This window comes from Elephas maximus, chromosome 19 (assembly GCF_024166365.1).
Source record: "Elephas maximus indicus isolate mEleMax1 chromosome 19, mEleMax1 primary haplotype, whole genome shotgun sequence".
NCBI classification, from domain to species: Eukaryota; Metazoa; Chordata; class Mammalia; order Proboscidea; family Elephantidae; genus Elephas; species Elephas maximus.
In genome coordinates, this window is record NC_064837.1 from 36,076,896 (window position 1) to 36,096,677 (window position 19,782).

General features: G+C 48.0%; 1 protein-coding gene across 2 annotated transcripts in view; it reads left to right on the top strand.

Moving 5' to 3' along the window:
* Positions 1 to 14,246: 14,246 nt before the first annotated feature.
* CUEDC1 (CUE domain containing 1) overlaps positions 14,247 to 19,782 on the top strand; it is a 92,129-nt gene continuing 86,593 nt past the window's right edge. The window contains exon 1 of one of the 2 annotated variants that reach the window (XM_049859333.1): positions 14,247 to 14,325. The gene's annotated coding sequence lies outside the window, so the exon portion shown is untranslated. The remainder of the gene's footprint in view (positions 14,326 to 19,782) is intronic. The other variant, XM_049859332.1, reaches the window with a different exon arrangement.

The following is a 19,782-nucleotide window of genomic DNA, read 5'->3' on the forward strand; positions in this document are numbered from 1 at the left end:
CCTTCTTTGAAAAAACACTTGTATCAGCTTTGTGGCGTTTTCAGGGAGACAGCTGTCTGCACTCCCCCTGGAAGCCCAGCAGTGATCGTGCACGTTGAGACATGTGCTTTTTATTCCTTAGCAGGACGTTTTATCTCTGTACCTAAAGTAGAAACCAAAATCTAGGGAAACAGACGCTCTTATACCATCATGCCACACGTTGATGTTTTTAAAACATTGTGTTTAAAAAAAAAAAAACTACAACCAAGACGCTGTGATTTTTTTTTTTCTAAGTTGCAATATGTTTTTGTTTTGTTTTTTCCTTTTTTAATCTTGCAGTTAAGAGAAATGGAAATTAGTTGTTAATCTCACAGAATGTTTGCAGGACTGACTATCAAACTGGATGACTTCCGTTTATACCCCACTGTGTCAGTTCAAGCATCAAAACACCTTGCATCTGAGGCAGACTTCCTACATCAGGGACAGGTATCTGTGTATCATTATACAAAACAGTTCTAGGGGGTTGAACTACATAGTAAAAAAAATAAATAGTACTTAGTGTAAAATAATTTTATAAATGATCTTTTGTACTTTAGGACATTAAATTGTACAACTTTTGTATATATAAAAGCTTAGGAACTTTCTGTTTAGCAGGAAGGCAACACATTCCTACACTTTTAATGTATATGTTTGTTATAATGTCCATGTAAACATGCCCTATGTTTGTGCCTTTTAATTAGTTTGTCTCAATAAACAAAATGTAGAGAAAAATATGTAGCTATGACTTTGTTACAACTGTTCTTATCCACAGTACAAAGATGGTTTGTTTTAATATGTAGAGAATTATGTGTGGACTACTGGAAGGACTCATGTAGGGAAGGCCCATACATGGCCCTGCTGAGGCCAGGATTGGGAAGGCAGTGGCCACATTTGGAGGAAGCCCACATTTCCTGGCACATAGCCCCAGGACCTGGTTCTAGCTCTGCCTGCCGGGATCTTTCATCTCTCCCAAGGCTGGGCTGGCAATCTCGCTCATCCACAATTCAGACAGTCCAGGCTTCCTCCACTGGGGCCCAAGGAGCAGTCCTCAGTGGGGGCAGGTGTGGGCTACCCCCAGGCTAGAGTGTGGTCTTCAGAACCCTGAAAGTATTAGTTCTTTTTAAAAAAAAGAAGAAGAAGCTATTTACTAGAAATGATTGTTTTATCAATTCATTGTATAATAAACAGGAGTGAGACTTCATTGTATGACTTCAATTAAAATGCTATTTTGTATGCATCCTTCATTCACCTAAGAAGCTTGTCTGCAATAATAAAGCCACATTGTGTCTTCTTTTGGAGGGGGAGAGTTGATGACAGAATGAGGGTGAGGGCAGGCCACTGAAACAGGGGGTACAGGTAGGTTGTGTGGTGAAATTCTCCTGTCTTGGAACTGGAATTGAGTTTTGATGCTGATGAACTGATTCAACCAGGTGTTGAAAGCACGACGGCCGCCAGTCTACGAAAAGGCAGTATGTTTTCCCTTCTGGTTGTAACCTGGTTGAGCTTCCCCTTTTATCAGATTGGCAGCTGAACAGTTGTATTAGATAATCCTCAAATCTGACATCCAGCCTGTTACGCTCTAGGGCTCGCTGCTTGGCCTGCATTTGCCTTTATTGTGTATCCATTTCCCTCCTAAGGTGTGCTCCTAAATGAAGGTTTCTATGTAAGCAGATGATGATTTTACTTGTCAATACCAGCACTGTATTACTAACATGCAAAATACTGCAGATTTATTTTGACAAATTAAAGTTAACCGGTCACAAATGTTATGGATTGCTTTATACCTCAGAAGCTTCATCAATTCACTGTGAAATTTTTGAAGCACTGCTCCAGGTGTGTACATCTCAGTATTGGGGTGGAGAGAGGGCAAAGGACTAGTGCTGAGCTGGTTGGTTTGGAGATACCCTGGAGACAGGGAGGGTGGAAAGGCACCAGACTACAAAAAGGGAAGCACTCCTGTTAAGTAGCTTGTTCAGAGTCAGGAAGCCAGGCCTTAGGGCAGTAGCCACAGACTTAGGCCTCTGCCTTACCCAAAAGAAAGATGGGTTTAGAACATTCCTTCTCATGCCCTACGACCAAGTTTCTTTACTTGAAAAAGGTTTTAAGCTGAGTCCCTTGCCCTTTGTCAAATAGATTCATCAGATGTTACTGAGTCCCCACAATGTGCCAGACACTGTTAGGTACTAAAGGGCATGTAAAGGTGATGAAGACATGGTGGCTACCTCCAAGGGGGCTATTAGGACAGATATTACAAGTACCCAAGTGATAGTATCACCAGACAGCAAATCAAGATGAATCTAATTATTTCACTTAATGAAAACTTTTGGATAACTACATATTTTTAATATAGAATTGAGGATTTTCAAACTTCCTCTGATAGTTGCTTTAGTCCCCCTATTGACTGTGAGAACAGCTGGGGTGAGGAGTGTCCCTTGTGCTGCTTTTGTCTGGGAATGAGAAGTGTTACTTCACTGAGTTGCTAATGTTTCTAGTCCTGGCTGTTCACATGTCTCTTCTCAAGGAGCTGCAGTTTGGTCCATTCTGAAGAGATGTGGATTTGGGATGTAGAGAGAATGGTGGAAGTTGTCCCTGTGCTATCCTCAGGAGTCACTGGACATAAAAAATCTCATCTGTGCATGGAGTGCTAATCACTTTCCCCTCTCTACCCTAGTTGCTCTGACTCTCAGTCCTGCACCCTTTCCATTTCCTCCTCAAAGAGCCTTGTACCCTGAAAGAATGTCATTTGTCCCCATTTGGGCCTATAAATCTCCCCACAGGTGGCCTGGTTTATAGCAGATCACTGGATAATCTCTCCCTGCCTTGTAAAAAGTAGGGGGCAACCAGGGCTGAGTACTGAGTTGGGGCATTAATCTGGACTCCAGCTTCTCCCAGCCACATACCTTTGGGCAATCTAAGGCCCATTTAGTTTCCAAAAAAGGAATGGAGGTTCAAGGGCTTTGGTTTGGATCTTTGTGTGATCTATCCATCTCCTTGAACTTACTCATCAGGGGTTGGGTAGTTAGCCTTCTCCTTCCCAAGACAGGAACAACCAGGTCTTGGCCCGGGGCCATGAGGGCCAGGTACATTTTGCTTTACAACTACTGTCCTGTTGTGGTAAGGGTTTTCATACTTCAAATCTCTGTCACTACTGACTTGCATCATAATTTCAGAAATGTTCTTCATCCCAGATTATCTTTAAATCAGCATCCCACCTGCCTCCCCACCCCTAAATATCCCTTTGAAGAGTACATAAAACAAGAACTTAAAACCACTACTATTAATTGGAGTGAATCCTTTCTAATATATTTAACTGCCAACCACACAGGAAGAATTCACTGTTTTTGTAAATTCACATTATTATTTATGGAGTTTTCTCAAAGTGGGGTCCACCTGCATTGTGTCAGCCCTGTTATTTGAATGCCACCTTTTCCTAAAAACATCTATAAAGATGGACATTTGAGGAAGACATTCTGGTCTGTCCATGAGCTATCCCTCTGGCATGACAGCTGGAGAGGACAAGGAGACCAAGGAGAGTAGAAGGAACATAGAACACGCCCTTCCGTGACTGGCCCAGCAGCTCTGTCTGGCAGTCTGGTTCAAGGCTGAGGGCAGATGTGCTGCTTCTAGAGGCTACTCAGGGAGAGGAGAGCCAGCCTCAGAGACTGGGACAGGGAGCAGTTGGGAGCCACCAGAGATTTTTTCTGACTCTGCCCCTACAGAGTCAGTCTAAACTCCACACATACATAGCTTGAATGAGCCTGGATCCCCAAGGCCCTTGCTGTGAGCCAAGAAATTCCTACTTTGTTAGTGGTGGGAAAAGAGCCAGAGAGAAATCAACCTTGAATATGTGTATACAGAAGGAAGGGGTAAGGGGGAGAGGGAAGACGGAGTTAGAAAGAAGCAGAGAGAGATTTAAGAGGAAATGTCTTCATGCCTCCTGTGGTGTAACCCCTGTGGTGATCCTCCCTCCTCCCTTCCCCATGCATCTTCCCTGGGCTGGACATGACTACCTCAGAGGACTCTGAGACAGGCTGCTAGTCCAAACCAGCTGTCATCATTTCAGCTTCAGTGAATAGAAAAGGTTCAGAAAAGAAGAGTAGTTTCTGTCACCAGAAAGGGACAAAATCAGTAGCTAAAGAAACAGGCAAGATTCAAGCGATCAGAAGCGGACTCCTCCCCAACCTGGCAGAATGGACCCATGGGCCACTTATATCTGAGAGTGGTGGGGCCCACCCCTACCTGGAATCTCAGAGTTCTATCCAATGGAGCAGGCCCTGACCTTAGGGCAGTCCTGTCTAATAAATGTGAAGGAGGAGAATAAAGGAGAGGGGCATTGGAATGGAGGGGAGAAAGGAGACAGAGGCTTTGCATATGCTGTTCCCTAGGCCTAGAATGCCCTCCCGACCAGCAAATCTCCAACACAGTCTCCATTATGAATTCCCTCCCTCTCGCCGCCCCCCCCCCCCAATAGTAGCCATCAAGTTGTCTCATGGTGACCCTGTCTGCTTTGGCGTAGAAAACCCCTAGACATCCACAAAAGCCCAGCTTAAAAATGGCTCCTTCTGAATCCTTCCCCTATTCTTTCCAGCAGTTCCTCCTTGGTGTAATACTGATTATAATTGCATTTCTGTTTTCCCCACCATGTGAACCATGAGGACTGGTACAGCCCTCAACTTACACCCCCCATTGCCCAGGGCTTTGCCTTATGGAATAAACACCTGTTGGAACTGGTATTCACAAACCTCTAGCTTCCCTTCTGTGAGGGATTGGACTACCTCCACCTTTATTTTGATTTCTCGCAACTCCTTACTGAAGAGGCACAAGAGAGTGAGGTCCCTGCACTTGAAGGCCAGGGGAGAGCAACAGATACTTTGGTCCTTGGGAGTTTGGGGTAGAGGGCAGAGAAGGGGCCTGAGCTCCCAGAGGCCAGCCCTCACTCCTTGCGGTTTGCCCTGGTCAGGGACATGGGAACAAGTTGTCTGGTCTATCTCAACTTGCCCCTTTCAGTTTCTATCAGATGCCAAAGGGTCCTTGAAGGAGGGCAGGCAGTAAGGTTATGAGCAAGTCCTGTACACATTAATGACAGGTTAGAATAGTGACATGTTTTAAAAGCTGCATTGTCTTCCTACTTTCCCAGGGAATTTAGGGCATAAATGGGTAGCTGGATTAGTTCAATTGAAGAAAACTAATGAAAAAATTATAGTTTGCCTTAGCCTATGCCAAGATAAAATTCATGAGTTTGACTGTGAGTTCCAAATATTTTGCCACATCCGCTGCATCTCTGGTTCTAAATTAGTGGGGCCATGGTAGCCTGTGGTTTGGCTGATTTTCTACATCCATAAGTCCCAATGTCCAGGGAGGCCGACACACAACATAGAATCAAGCATCAAGCCCAGAATCAGGAGCAAGCAACAAGGTTTTAAGTAAGAAGGGCCTCCAGAGGATCCACAGTTGGGGGAAATTTAGCATAAGGCACAGCTGGGAGGTGCCGTAATACAGGGTCATCATCAAGAGCAGAGGCTTGGAACCTCATGGGCCTGGGTGTAAATCCAGACTCTGCCACTTTTTGGTGTGTGACCTTGGGTATGTCAAAAGGTATGTAACTCTCTAGCCTCAGTTTCCTCAGCTGTAAAATAAGGACAATAATAGTTCCACCCTAGTAGGTTTTTTTATGAGGATATAATTCATGTAAAGTGCTTAGCATAGACCCTCGTACAGAGAAAAGAGCCTCGAATTCAGTATATCCCAAACTGGACTACTCATTTCCCTCCACCTGCTCCTCGATATCCTATCTCAGTAATGGCAACATCAGTTTAGAGGTACCACCTGTATCCTCTGAAAGACCTGCCAAGGAGCCCAGTGCCTACCTGCATTTATCTCCACTTCAGACCCTGATTTTGGGAGCTGGCATCCAGCATGGGAACGAGAGCTTCATCCCAGGAATGAGATAGTGAAATGGAAGACATATCCCCTGAGAAGCAGCCAACTGGAGGCTGGCCAGAGACAACAGCAGGAAGGGTTCAGGTTAGACCCAGGGAGGAATCCAGGCTGGAAGACCTGGGAAAAGGGCCATGATATGTGCCCACCTGGGGATGGTCACCCTGTGGGGACGTTGTTCCATCTGCCTCCTGAAATCCTTCATTCTTCCACATACACTATATTCAGAGAAGGTGTCTGTACGGCTTCACCCTGCAATCTCACCACCCTGACCATCAGGAAGTTAGTTTTTAACAGCTAGCTGCAAGCTTGACCCAGTCTTGACCTCCTCTCTCCTTCCCAAGAGAAAAAGGGGGCATCACCACCTACCCAGGTAGGATGGAGGAGAGAAGCCACACATTCTTCTCACCCCTGAGTCAGCTCCACCTCCTCTTCCTAAGGCGACCTGACCTGGACTCAAGGGATCTGAGAGAAGAGCCACGCGGTGTGCGTGGCAAAGGTGGGTTTGCCATGACTAGATCAGTTAACCTGCCGTAGTGCCCAGACTGCTAGGCCTAGCATTTGATGCCCTCCACCACTGACGGCACTGGGTTTTTTTTTTTTTTAACCATTGACCTAATGGACATTGCCGGCCTCCTCTCAGCCTCTTTCGCCCTAGTCGGGTTAGAGTCAGAGCCAGCGCTGGTGGGGAGTCCAGGCAAACAAACAGCCCTCGGGCGTGCCGGCCCCGCCCCGACTAGAACATTGCCGAACCGGGATTGGCTGATATCTCCTGCGTTCTGATTGGTCGGTGTCGGTCAAGGCGCTCCTACACGCGTGGCAAAGCTACTCATCTGCTGGAGCGTGCTTTTCACTGTTACGTCCTGCTCAACAGTTGTAGTCTGTGCGAACCGATAAAGTTCAGTTCTGTGGTTTCTGCAGTTGGCGTGTCCCCGAATACAGTGTTGTCTCCCTAAAGAACGGCAGAATCCTTGATCCAACTCACACATGTGCGAGTGAATGGGAAGAGGCTTACAGGAGGCTGTGGAGGTTCGCAAATCCAGGCGAGGCCACAGTTCATCCTGGGAGACCGTTTGCTAAATTAGCCTTTCGGGAGACTCACTTCTGCCAGCACTGGCTCTTTCTACTTCCACACTTATATTTCACATTTCCTTGCCTTCGATCAAGCTATTCCATATTTTGGAATGCTTTTCCCTTCTTTTCATTCGCCTTTTTTTTTTTTAAATTTGTTTAGATAATTTTGTTCAACAGGACCCCGGGGGAGAAAAGGTTGATTGCAGAACTTGGACAGGAAAAATGCAAAATGAGCCTGGAAAAGTTTTTAAAAACTCTTTATTTGGAAATAACTTAAAGCTTACCAAAAGTTGCAAAAATAAAAATAGTACAAGGTACACCCAAATTCATCTATTACTGACATTTTTTCCCATTTGCTTTATCATTTGGACTTTATATCTTTTTTTTTTTTTCCTGAAACATTCAAGGGTTTTATACATCATGGCCCTGACCCCTAAATACTACTGTGTGTATTTCCTAAAAACAACAGGGACACACTCTTACATAACCGCAGCGCAGTTATCAACTTAATACATTTATGTTTATATAATACTTTTATTTAATCTACTGTCTGCATTCCAATTTTGTCAGTTGATTAAATAAAATCAAATGCATTCAATTAAGTCAAATTTACTTAAGAATTAATTTATTTTAAATTTATTTAAAACCAAATTTTGTATAGCATTTTTCCCACTCCAGTGCAGGAGCTAGTTTAGGGTCACATATTGCATTTAGTTGTCATGTCTCTCTAGCAACCTTACATCCTGAACATTTACATGCAGACATTAAAAGAAAAAAGTACAGCTCTCCTGCCTTAGTTTTCTTTAACAGAACAGTCCTCATTTTGTGTGTCTGATGGTTCCTTGTGATTAGATTGAGATTATGCATTCTCAGTACCACATCTGGAGGCACACAATGACCCTCTGTCCCTCATTTAGAAAAAAAAAAACCCAATCTGTTGTTGAGTGGATTCTAAGAGTGACCCTATTGGGCAGAGTAGAACTGCCTCATAGGATTTCCAAGGCTGTAATCTTTACGAAATCTTTATGAAAAGCAGACTACCACATCCTTCTCCTACAGAGCAGCTGGTGGGTTCAAACTGCCAACCTTTTGGTTAGCAGCTGAGTGCTTAACCACTGTGCGGCCAGGGCTCCTTTTCTGTCCCTCATAGCTTATGTTAATTTTGACCACCCAGTCAGGGTGTTGCCCAGTTTCTCCATGCTATAATTACTATTTTTTTCCCCTTACAATTAATAAACAGTCTATGAGGGAAACACTTTAAAACAATCGAAATATCCTTCTCTTCATCAAAATTTCCTAGACTTACCATCCATTGATGATTCTTGCCTGATTCAATCCTAACCATGATAGTTGAAACGTCTCTTTGCACTAGAAAGCAAGGAATTGCTCAAAGAAGATGGGGACCCACTCCTTACCTTTCTGGCCTCATCTTACTGTATTGCCCATCACCCACCCCACAGTTGCCATTCACCTGACACTCTGGCCACAGTAGATATTCACCCACATCTAAATATGCCACCAAACTCCCCACCTCCATGCCTTTGCTTATGCTGTTGCTCCAGTAGGGAATGCCCTTGTCCCCAGTTAAAATCATTTTTGTCTGTCAAGGCACAGCTCAAATGCCCTCTCCAATGCCTTATTCCATCACAATTAACCACTTCCTCCCTGCACAGTGCCAGAGCCCTTTGCTTACACCTTGATTTAGCAAATGTCACACTTGCCTTATATTATTTGCCAGTTGCTTTGTATGTGCCTTCCCCTTAGGCTTGGGGAGGGGAGGGGCTACATTTGTTCATCTTTGGAGTCTTAGTATGGATGCTCAGGAGGTGAACCAAAGTGGTCACGGAACTGGATGGAAGTCGTCTAAGTCAAACATAACTATGGAGGAAAGTTATTTATGTTCAGTCTTCCTTCTTTTAATAATTAATGATCTTGAAGGCTAAATATAGGTATAAAATCTGTTGCTGTTGAGTTGATTCTGACTCATAGCAACCCTATAGACAGAGTAGAACTGCCCCATAGGGTTTCCAAGGAGCGGCTGGTATACTGGAACTGCTGACCTTTTGGTTAGCAGCCGATTCTTAATCACTATGCCACCAGGGCTCCAAAATATAGTTATATATGTATATACACATATATATTTTGATTATAATAAAGGAGTATATATTTGATGTAGAAAATTTGGAAAAATCCAGAAAAATATTAGTAAAAAAATGAAAGTTATCTATAAAACCCTTATTCAACAATTGTTAACATTTTGGCATATTTTCTTCTAGTCTTTTTTTTTTCTATATTTATAATTAAATAAAAATAAATAAACCAGATCATACTGCATATACTGTTTGTAGCCTTTTCTCAAATGTTATATCATGAACATTTTTCCTAGATATTAAATAATACCCATTGGTGTTAAGTTGATTCCAACTCATAGCAACCGTATAGGACAGAGTAGAACTGCCCCATAGAGTTTCCAAGGAGTGCCTGGTGGATTTGAACTGCTGACCTTTTGGTTAGCAGCTGTAGCTCTTAACCACTATGGCACGAGGGTTTCCAGTATTAAATAAATATTCTTCAAAAAACACAGCTTTAATTGTTACATAGGATTGCATTTGTCTATGCCTAATCTCCACTCCCTGCCTCATAGAAGACCAGCTGGCAGCCTCTGGAGGGGGCAGGATCATCAGAGCCTTAGAAACTGCTAGCAACAAAGGGAAATACACATGGTTTTTGTAAGGCAAACCAGACTTGTCTCACTCACCCATCAGAAATCAATCCCTTGGCAAGTATTTACTCACTCTCTGGGGGCATGCAAGGCTTTGGGCTGGGAGGGCAGGCACAGAGTCAGAAGACGCTGCAACCTCCCAGGAACTCACAGGAGACCAACTATAACACCGTGTGCTATAGGTTGGCAGGATGAACAGAGAGTTTGCAAGTGAGCAATTTGTTAGGCAGGGGAAGAATGGGTCAAGTAAAGTGCCCCAGGCATGACATTGCTGCTAGTGCACTGGGGAAGGGGTGAGGGTCTCCAGGAACCCTTCTCTCAGATGAGGATTCCACAGGCATCCATCTAGTGATTATCCCAGAAGGGGGTAGTTTACTCATTTTCTTTTGGCTGCAGGTTCCATGTATCACCTTTGAGTTCTTTCAAAACCCTCAAGTGATGCTACCGATTTTCAAAACATTTTCTCCAAGTTCTTGGTCAAATTGGTGACGATGGAGAAAGGGCCAAGATTACCCTCATTATTTGGATGGTTAAGCCACACTCTTTTCCACCTTGGGCCTTGTTGAACTGCCTTTGTTGGTCCTGGAGAGGAGGAAACAGTCTTTTGGTGGTTGGGACAATGTGGTTGGTTCCAAAGCCATGGCTATATATTCTTGTCCACCATTAATGTTCTGACATTTGTCTTGGGCTGAGGAAATTCTAGAAGGAAAATGTCCTGTTTTCCCTATGGTCTAGCTGGAACCCATCATTTCCAACCCAGGCCCCAAAAGCTGTCCACCAGCATCATTCTCATAATTAGAGGTGAGACACTGCAGATAACAACATACACTCCCACTTATTTGCACTTACTATACCCAGTGTTAACAGGAGGCTGTCATTACCTTCCTATTCACTCTGTGGAAGAGCAAATGTTCTTAGGAGGTTCTAGCATGGGGCTCGGTGGTACGGTGGGTGGGATGAGGACAGAACTAGGAGGTCCTGGAACGTAGGATAAAGGCAAAGTGGGAAGGGCCCCTCTAGGGATTTAGAGTTTCATTTTCCAAGCAATGGGGAGTCATCCATGGCTTTGCAATAGGGGAGACACATTATCAATGTGTGCTGCAGAAAAATAACTGCTACCATTGAGGATAGATTGAAGGGCTGGGGGCCTGGTGGCAGACCTGAATCAGGGACCAGAGCAGTGGGAATGGAAGCAGGACAGATTAGGAAAACTTAAGAAGTAAAAAGGCCTGAGTTTGGCTAGGGGTTTGAATGGAAGAGGAGGAAAGCTGCCAAAGATTTTAGCTCAGGTGAATGGGAAGTGCCCTTACCCAGGACAGAGAATGCTAGCAAAGTGGGGTTTGGAGATGATGGGTGCCACACCTGTCATGCTAAAGGTGAGATGGCTGTGGCACAGTCTGTCCAATGGCAGCTATACATTCCAGGCAGGGGGTCAAGAGAGGGAGCGAGGTGTAGGTATAGATTTGGGAGTCATCAGCACCCTCCACCTGGGAGCAGCTGCAGTAGTACTATTAATAACAATACTAGCATTTATTGAACATTTAAGGTGCCAGACACTGGTTTGGGCGCTTCATGTGTATTGATCGAATTAATTCTATTTAAAAAAAAAAAAAAAAATTTTTTTTCTTACCACAGTCCCTTCAGGTAGGCATTGTGTGTTAGCTCCAAGTGCAAGAGGAAACTGGGACATGGAGTCATAGCCACAGACACCTGGATATGACTGGCCCCAAGCCATACAGCTTCCAAGTGGAGCAGTCAGAAGTCAGTACCCTCTCCACTCTATTCCTTTTGTAAAAACATTTCGGAAGAGGGGTTTGTGGGCTGCAATGGGAATGGGGGTGGGGGCCAGGGGAGGTGTAGGGAAGAGGTGACCATGGGTTGAGGCAACTGGTGCCTTCTTTTGAGAGCTGCCCGTGGAATGATGGGGCCAAAAACCAGATTGCAGGAAGTTAAAGATCAAATAGGGGTTGAGGACATGGAGAGATTAATATGGCTTCTTTTTAGAGGAAGTTTATTGATGAATAAGGAAGAGAGAAATAGGACAATGGCTTGAAGGCAGGACAGAGCTGGGGAAAGATTTTCTTAGTAGGGGGACATTTTGTAGTGGTTGCAGGTGTGAAGCGGGGGAGAAAGGAAGAATAGAGTCTCTTGAAACAGGCAGGAGGGGTGGGCTTAAAGCAAAAGGGGCATCTCATCCTTGGAGAAGATAATAGGGCCCTGAAACAAGGCAGAGGTGAGGAATGAGGGAAGAGGAGAGTGAAGGGAGAATAAACAAACCCTGACAACCAGTAGAGTGCAAGGGAGTGGCTCCCAGCCACTGAGCCAGAGGAGTGCTAGCAAAGCCTTAGAAGACTGTGCTTCAAAAAGCATCCACTGCAGTGATTGGTTTTCTTTGAAGAATGTAATAAAAAAACATTAAAAATTTTATGAGCAACACAGGGGCAAGCGCAAACAGGGAAATCTTCAAGTTTGCAGATGCACCGTCTGAATCCCCAAATGCCAAGGCGACAGAGATGAGCTGCAAGGGGATCTTGCAAGTGAGCAGGGAAGTGGCAGATGAACTGCACCGTGCGTAAACGTGAGGTAACACACTTGATGACGTAATCTAGACTCAACTCTAAAGAGAAGGATAAATCCTGAGCTCTCAGTGACAACTCTCAGGAAGTTAGCATAGAGGCACGGGTCGTTCCTGCTAGATTAAGGCTTCTTAACCTATGCCTAGGAGACCCTGGGTGGTGCAAACAGTTAACATGCTCGGCTACTAACCGAAAAATTGGAGGTTCGAATCCACCCAGAGGCACCTCTCCTGGAGATCTACTTCCAAAAAACCAGCCATTGAAAACCCTATGGGGCACAGTTCTAGTCTGATACATATGGGGTTGCCATGAGTCAGAACTGGCTCAATGGCAACTGGTTTTAATCTGGGGTCTAGGGACCACCTTCTGGGAGTCCGAGGGCTGCCTAACATCGATGCACCACAGAGTGAAGGAAGGAGCATGGGCGGGAGAAGCGGTCCTCAGAGGGGTCTGCGAACCCAGTACTGGAGCTCTGCTCAGCATGCTGCTGCCTTGGCAACCTAATGTTGGCCATCCAAGGAGGACGCAGTTCTGAGGTTTCCGCCCCTCCCAGGGTCTCAACTTGCTGGAGAAACTCACCCTTGACATGCAAATGATGGAAGCATGTTGGTGTCTGGGGAACTTTGGTTTGTGGTTTTTACCATCAGATGTCTCTGTGGCTGAGCATGTTCATCTCTCAGCATGGCTAGCAGATCACAAGCCCTACAGGAGAGGAGAAGGAGTTATTCCCTGGGGTCTGGGCCCAGATGGGCAAGTGCTCTGAGGCAGCAGAAGGTGCAGACCCTTTGGCAAGCTGCCTGGGGTAGAGCTGGAACCCCATTCTGGCCTCCACCTCCCTCAGATCCGCTAGACATTTAGTCTTCCGGAGAAGGGTACTTAGCAGTCACCACCTGCCCCATTTCCAACCAAAAAAAAAAAAAAAAACCCATTGCCGTCCAGTCGATTCCGACTCATAGCGACCCTATAGGACAGAGAACTGTCCCGTAGGTTGCCAAGGAGGGGCTCGTGGATTGCAACCGCCGACCTTTTGGCTAGCAGCCAAGCTCTCTAACCACTGCACCACCAGGGCTCCTGCCCCACTCCTGTCACCCCCAGATGGGAATCTGAAACCAAACCATGTGGAAAGGATAACCAAAGCCGATTTCCCATTTATTAAATAAGTTATTGTGCAAAATCTTCCCAGGGCTCAGAAGCCCCTATAGCGATCAGGGATGTTGGGGGAAGAGGGGTGAATGTGTAGTATCTTTGATTTCTTCCCTACTTTATTTTGCTTCCTTTCACGGGCCCTAAATCCCAGGGAGCCGCCCCCTCCCTCGCATTTTAGCTGTCCCAAGTCCCAGGTGTGCGTCCACGCTCTGTAGCCCCACTCTAGGTTCTTGGTCCATCTGCAACCTCTCAGGCCAGCCCTGCTCCTCAGTTCCGCTCCCAGCCGAGGTCTAGGGTCTCCCCGCCCCACCCCCTCCAGGCTCGCCTTCCCGGCGCTGCTTCCGGAGTCGGTAGGGGCAGGACGCCCCGCACCCCCATCGGCCCGAGAGAGGGAGGTTCCCGGCTCCTGTCCTCCTGCTCGCAAGCTGGGGAGTCACTGCGGCTGGCGCGGGGGTGCCACGGGGGGTTCCTAATCTTCACCCGGCGCCCCCGCCCCCCGCAGCTGGACTGGCTTCCGGACCCCCATTCGGCTTCCCTCCTTTCTGGAAAGGAGTCGAGCCGCCGGAGAGGATCTGGGGGCGCCGCCGCCTGGCCCCCGCCCCCGCCCGCAGCCCCGCTCCTCCCCGCGCGGCCCCACTTGTGGGCCCTGCCGGCGGCCGCGCAGGGACAGCTGCATTACTCGCCGCCCGCCGCTAGGAAGCTGGCCTGGCCTCGCATTCTCCGCCTCCCACGCCCAGCCGCCGCCGACCGGGCCCACGGCCGCCGCCGCCGCCGCCGCCGCGGGCTCGCGCCCCTCCCCCAGCCCGGCCGGCCGACCGCCCCGCGGGGAGCGGACGCGCGTGGCGCTGCTCGGTAAGACCCTCCCTCCCTTCCCGGCACGGAGCCCGCCGGGCGCCCCGCGCGCAGTCCCTGCCGGCCCAGCGGCCCCACCTTCTCGGGACCGAGCGCCAGGGCGCCGCCGGGAGGGCCGGGCTGTCGCGAGTTTGATTCCCGGTCCTGCTGCCCCGGTTCCCGGGAGCCCCCGCCGCCCCAGTCGCGCGCCGCAGGTCCCGGCCCTCCCTTTCTTCCCGAGCCTGCACCATATCCCAGGCCCTGGCTCGGAGGGCATGCGGGTATCTGGGGGGCTGGGTGCGGAGCCGCGGGATTAGAGGGTGGTCGCGGGCTGGCGGCGCCAGGCAGGGAAGCAAGGCCTCCTGGAGCTGCGTCGCCCTGAGCCCCTTCTCGGGCCGCTCCCCCCTTTTGTGTGGGCGCCCCTCCCCGTTTTGCCCAGGCCGGGGGGCGCTGGCTGGGCGGTGACGGGCAGGCGGGGGTGCCTGCTGGGAGCAGAGGTCCTTTTAGGGGGAGGGGAGGTTCGCTTCCTGCCCCCGCAGATGTCATAGGTCGGCGCAGCCTCTCCTAGTCCCACCCCGTCCCCTGGGAGCTGCATCTCCCAGCGGCTCGACAGGAAAAGTTCAGCACGCTCTGCCCCCGCCCCTGCTCCCCCGCCCCTCCAGCTCTGTGTGCCCGGGGCGCTAAGCTCCAGGGGATTGGTGTGTGCCTTTATTCGTTCTTTCTTCTTGGTTTTAGCCTTTGCATTGTTGTCTTACACCTAGCACCGGCTCGCACATTTCAATTCCCCTTGAAAAAGAAAAGTTTTAGCTCAAGACTATTTACACTGAAATTAAAAGAGCTGGAAAGGGATTTGTGTTAGGGAGAGGCGGGTTTTAGATTTTCCTCTTTATTTTTTTATTTTGGTGAGGGTGGACGGAATAACCGGGAGTTTAGGGGTAAGAGGTCCTCGAGGTGAGACAAGATACAGAAGACTGTCCATCTCACTTCTCACCTCACTCTCAGAGGCAGGAGCATCATGGAGTGAGAAGTGTGAGCCTTCAGGTTGGCTATCTTGCGACCTTGGCGATCTGGCCCAGGAGAAAGGACTCAGGGAGATGTTCTGGGCCTCTCGTTCCTTTTCTTTGCCCAGCACACTCCTCTCTGGTATAGCCTAGGGGTGTTAGCCAGGTGTGCCTGAAAAAGGTGAAGGGCACCTGGAGTTCTCCTTTGGAAGTTTGACCCCTGTGGATTGAGTGTAGAATTTGACCGGCTCTTCTTGGGGGTGGATGCAGTTGGGACTTCAGCTTCAGCGAAGTGTAGCATCTCCCAGATAGACTTTGCTGGGAGCAGCCTAGCACATGCTCCCAGGAAGCTGGAGGGTGTGTGCAGGAGGCCTAAGTTTGTCCCGCACTCTCTGCAGCTGGGAGGAGCAGAAGACAGGGAACATTGTGAATAGATCCTAGATGGTTAGGATGGCCCAGGGGTGGTGATGGGACTGGGAGAGGACTTCGGGCCCCAGGTTGGGGTCATAGGCCCCTTTGAGAATCTAGTGAGATTGCTGACTCCTCCTTTTCTTGGAAACACGAACACGTACAGGGACACATTTTGTATTCAGATTCGAGGGTTAATATACCCCCTTGGAACTGGGACTCCTTTAAGACTCCTGCTGGGAAGTTTGTGGTTCAGAACAGTTCTCTCTGTTACGGGTCAGGGACTAATTCCAGGGTGACAAGACCTCTTGGAGAGGTTTTTTCTTATGACCTTCTATGCAATTTTGGGCTTGTGGCCACAGGGACCAGGAAACTCTGGACCAGAATTCCAGCACCCTACAGCTAGCCAGGGGATGGTGGGCAGATAGGGTAGCCCCTTTCCAGGGGCAGATTTCTCTAATATGGAGGAAGGCTCTGGGTACTCTGCAGGCCTACTGAATTAGAGGTAAATAAGGGGATTAAGGTGAGGCATGGATTTTCTGATACCTTACTGGGCATGAGAGCCAAACCCTTTGAGTCCCAGCTCACTCTTGGGGAAGTGGGGTTGAGGTGGGAGGAGGTGCTTCAGTGGAGAATGTGTTAAAGAAGCTTCTCCACCTGACAAGGCCTTGGGACAGAATTGTCAGATACTGAGGTCTGGGTATTGTAGGTTCTTTAGACCCCTTCGGACTTTAAAAAGCAGGTGGTAGCCAGAGGGGATGGCTGTCATCATCCCCAGTGCAGCCCCAGGAGGCCTGGCCTACCTTTTCTTTCTTACCCATGGCTCACTGGGCCCTGAGCTGCTGCTCAGGTATTGTGGCATTTACACTTGCTGGGCATCTAGAAGAGCCTTTACTGGGGACTGTCATTTGTGACTTCTGTGTCTTGGTACTGAGAGGTCCCCTTAGCCTCAAGTCTCCCCAAGAGAACTGCGGCTTAATGGGGATTTTTCTTTTTCACTAGCAAGCATGGTGTTTGGCATATGGTAGCACTCACATATGTTTCTTCCTTCAACATTTCCTACGTTTACTCTCCCTTGAGTAAATGCACGATATTGGCAGGAGTATTCTCGGGCCTTGGGGGCAGGACACTGGGGGTCAGACAGGGGTTATCTCTGTCTCTGACTATACAGGGTGACGTGGAGGAGGTGATGCCTCCGTGTTGCTAGCTCTTACAGTTATGGGAAGTAAGAGCCATAAAGGGCTTGGAGATGCTGTGGGCCAGTGGCATGCAAGGGCTCTGTAGCCGGGACTGAGGATTCACCTTCCTCAGTGGCCAGAACTTAGCTGTCTGCTGTGGCCCTGCCTGCCACAGGTTGGTGAGTTTAGGATGCTAGTCCTGTCTGCTCAGTGAGTGTTTCTCTCATCCCCTCTGCCTCCAGCCTCCCAGTAAGTGCCCCTCTGATGTGTCAGAGCAGTGTTATGAACTCCTAAAAATGCATCTGTTGTTCTTATCTTTAAAACATATCATAAATGATAAATACGGTAACTGCTTGTACACATAAACGCCCTTTTTGTAAAATGTGACCATTTTGCTTCTATTACGGCAGCACTGAAGGCTTTTGAGGGATGATTGGTGGAATAGAAAGTTTCCGTCCCAGTAGTCTAACCACCTCCTAGGAGGCAAACCAAGCATTTTGTGCCCATTTCTATCATAGCTTAGAGCTTAAGAGTTTGGGAGCTGAAGTTAGGCATCCCCAGTTAGCATCCCAGCTCTCTGCCTTTCTATAATTTTGTAAGTCACATAATTTTTTGGTGTCTCAGGTTCTCATCTTTAGAAAGAGTTAAAGGAGATAAGTGCATGTACGTCAGAAATAGTGTAAGCTTTCCCTGCATTAAAAAAGAAAAAAAACCCAATTGCTATCAAATCAGAATTGACTCATGGTGTGTGTCAGAATAGAACTGCTCTGTAGGGATTTTAGTAGCTGATTTTTTAGAAGTAGATGGCCAGACCCTTCATCCAAGGCACCTCTGGGTGGACTGAAACCTCTGACCTTTCAGTTAACACCTGAGGGCATTAACCATTTACACCACCAGGGACGCTCTTTTCTACATAGAAACTATCATCATCAGTATTATTATTATTTCTGCACAAGAGTGCTAAAGTTCCCAGGCTTCTTATTATCAGGATGAACCTTTGGTGAGAGCTGTAGAGGCTGAGGCTGGCTTTGGGAGGGATGTGAGGGGCAGGGTAAGACTGTGGAATCATGAGGAGAGGGACTGCACAGTGGAGGGGGGTGCTGAAATGTCCAGGGTGACAGCTAAGCAGAGTTGGGGGCTGAGTGACTCAGCATTTGTAGCCCTGCTGGTGTGAAACTGAATGACTGCCCTTCTCTTTGGGGAATTTGCCCTATAAACTGGGGGCAGGAGCGGGGAGGGCAAATGAGTGAGGAGGCTTGAATGGCTTTTTCTGTTAATGTTAACATTGGTCCCTAGAGGAGTGGGGCAAAAGGGGCCTAGAGGAAGGGACCCTAATGAGAGGGGATTGAGGGCAGGCCCAATAAGCAGTCAAGAGTGGAAGCTGTGGAGGGGAGGGGCGTTTTCTGTGAAGAAATGGGCTTGGACAGTCGTAACTCCAGCACTCACTGAGCCCTTGTCTTGGGTCAGGCCCCATTCTAAGTGCTTTCCCTTGGATCAATTCATTGAATCCTCTCATGTCCCTATGAAATTTATATCCATTTTTCAGATGAGGAAACACACTTAGGGGACAAAGAAGTTAAATAACTTGCCCAAGATCACATGGCTAGAAAGTGGCAGAGCCAGGGTTTGAACCTAGGAAGGGTGGCTGCAGAGCTCACAATGTAGAGGAATTCTCAGACTCTTTGAGCTGAGCTGGAGACGAGAGCGGAGCAGGGTACGGTGGGGAAGGGGGTGTAGGGTGCTCTGTTCATAGGGCTGCCAATGCAAAGTCCAGGTCTTGTTGGAACATGCCCGAAGGGCTCAGCTTAGCAAAATCAGCTGAGAACCACTGGCCAAGTGCCAGACGTTACTGGGATCTAGCCCAGAACACAAAAGTCACTAAGGTATGGCCTCTGCCGTCAAGATGCCCACAGCCTAGTAGGGGCACAGACATGTAAGCCGAGAATTCCAGTTGCCATGGCAAGTGCTGTGATAAGACAAAGTACTGCAGAAGGGTGCACTTTGCCACCGAGAAGCAGAGTTGGGGCAGGGAATGCTTCCTGGAGGAGGAAGCACTTGAGCTGAATGAGGATAAAGGTGGCTGTGCCTCTTGGGCTTTTGGTCTTGCCATGGGATGAGCTGAGTGGCCAGTGTGTGGACATTAGAGGAGGGTCATGTTTTCTGAATCCTGCAGCTTCTTTGCAGGGTGAGGCAGGAACTGGGAAGTATGGTTGGCTTCCTTGACGCTGTTGTGGTTTTTAATAGCCAAGAATCACTGTCACCTCCTGTAATGCCTGCAGTGTACATGCTGAAGAAATAAAAATCTCGTAAGAGTTATTGCTCAGAACACAGTGATTCACTCCTGACTCTCTGTACTTAGAAACAGAACCAGAGGCAAATGCATTCGAATTGCGGAGGAAGGACTCAAGAAAGGTCTGAGAAGAGCGTTCCAGATAGGATGTGAGGTGTAAGAACAAGTGACTCATAGGAGTGGAGGGGAATGGCCTCCCCTGAAGGTCTTGGGAAATGGGAACAATTTTCCTTTGTCTTTGTGGTTTAAGAGATTCCATCTGGAGATAGGAAGATGAAGTGCAGGCCGCAGAAGTCCATGTCAGCTCAGTGATAGGAGAGGGTAAGAGGAGCTGGAATTTTTGAGCTAGACCTAGAAGATTGCTCAGCTCTCCTGAGTCCTCATTTTACTGTTGAAGTGATTGAAGAATATCTAGTGAGACTGACCTGCTCATCCAATACTTAGACACAAACCGGATCTGCAAGAAACTGCCCAACACCTGAGCCTGTCACTCTGTATTGACCCCAGTCAGAGGGGATGCTTACTGAGAGCGGCCCACAGCCCTACAGGTTGGGGTCCACGCCATGTGAGGAGAGCTGCAGGAAAGTAGGAAGGAGCTGAC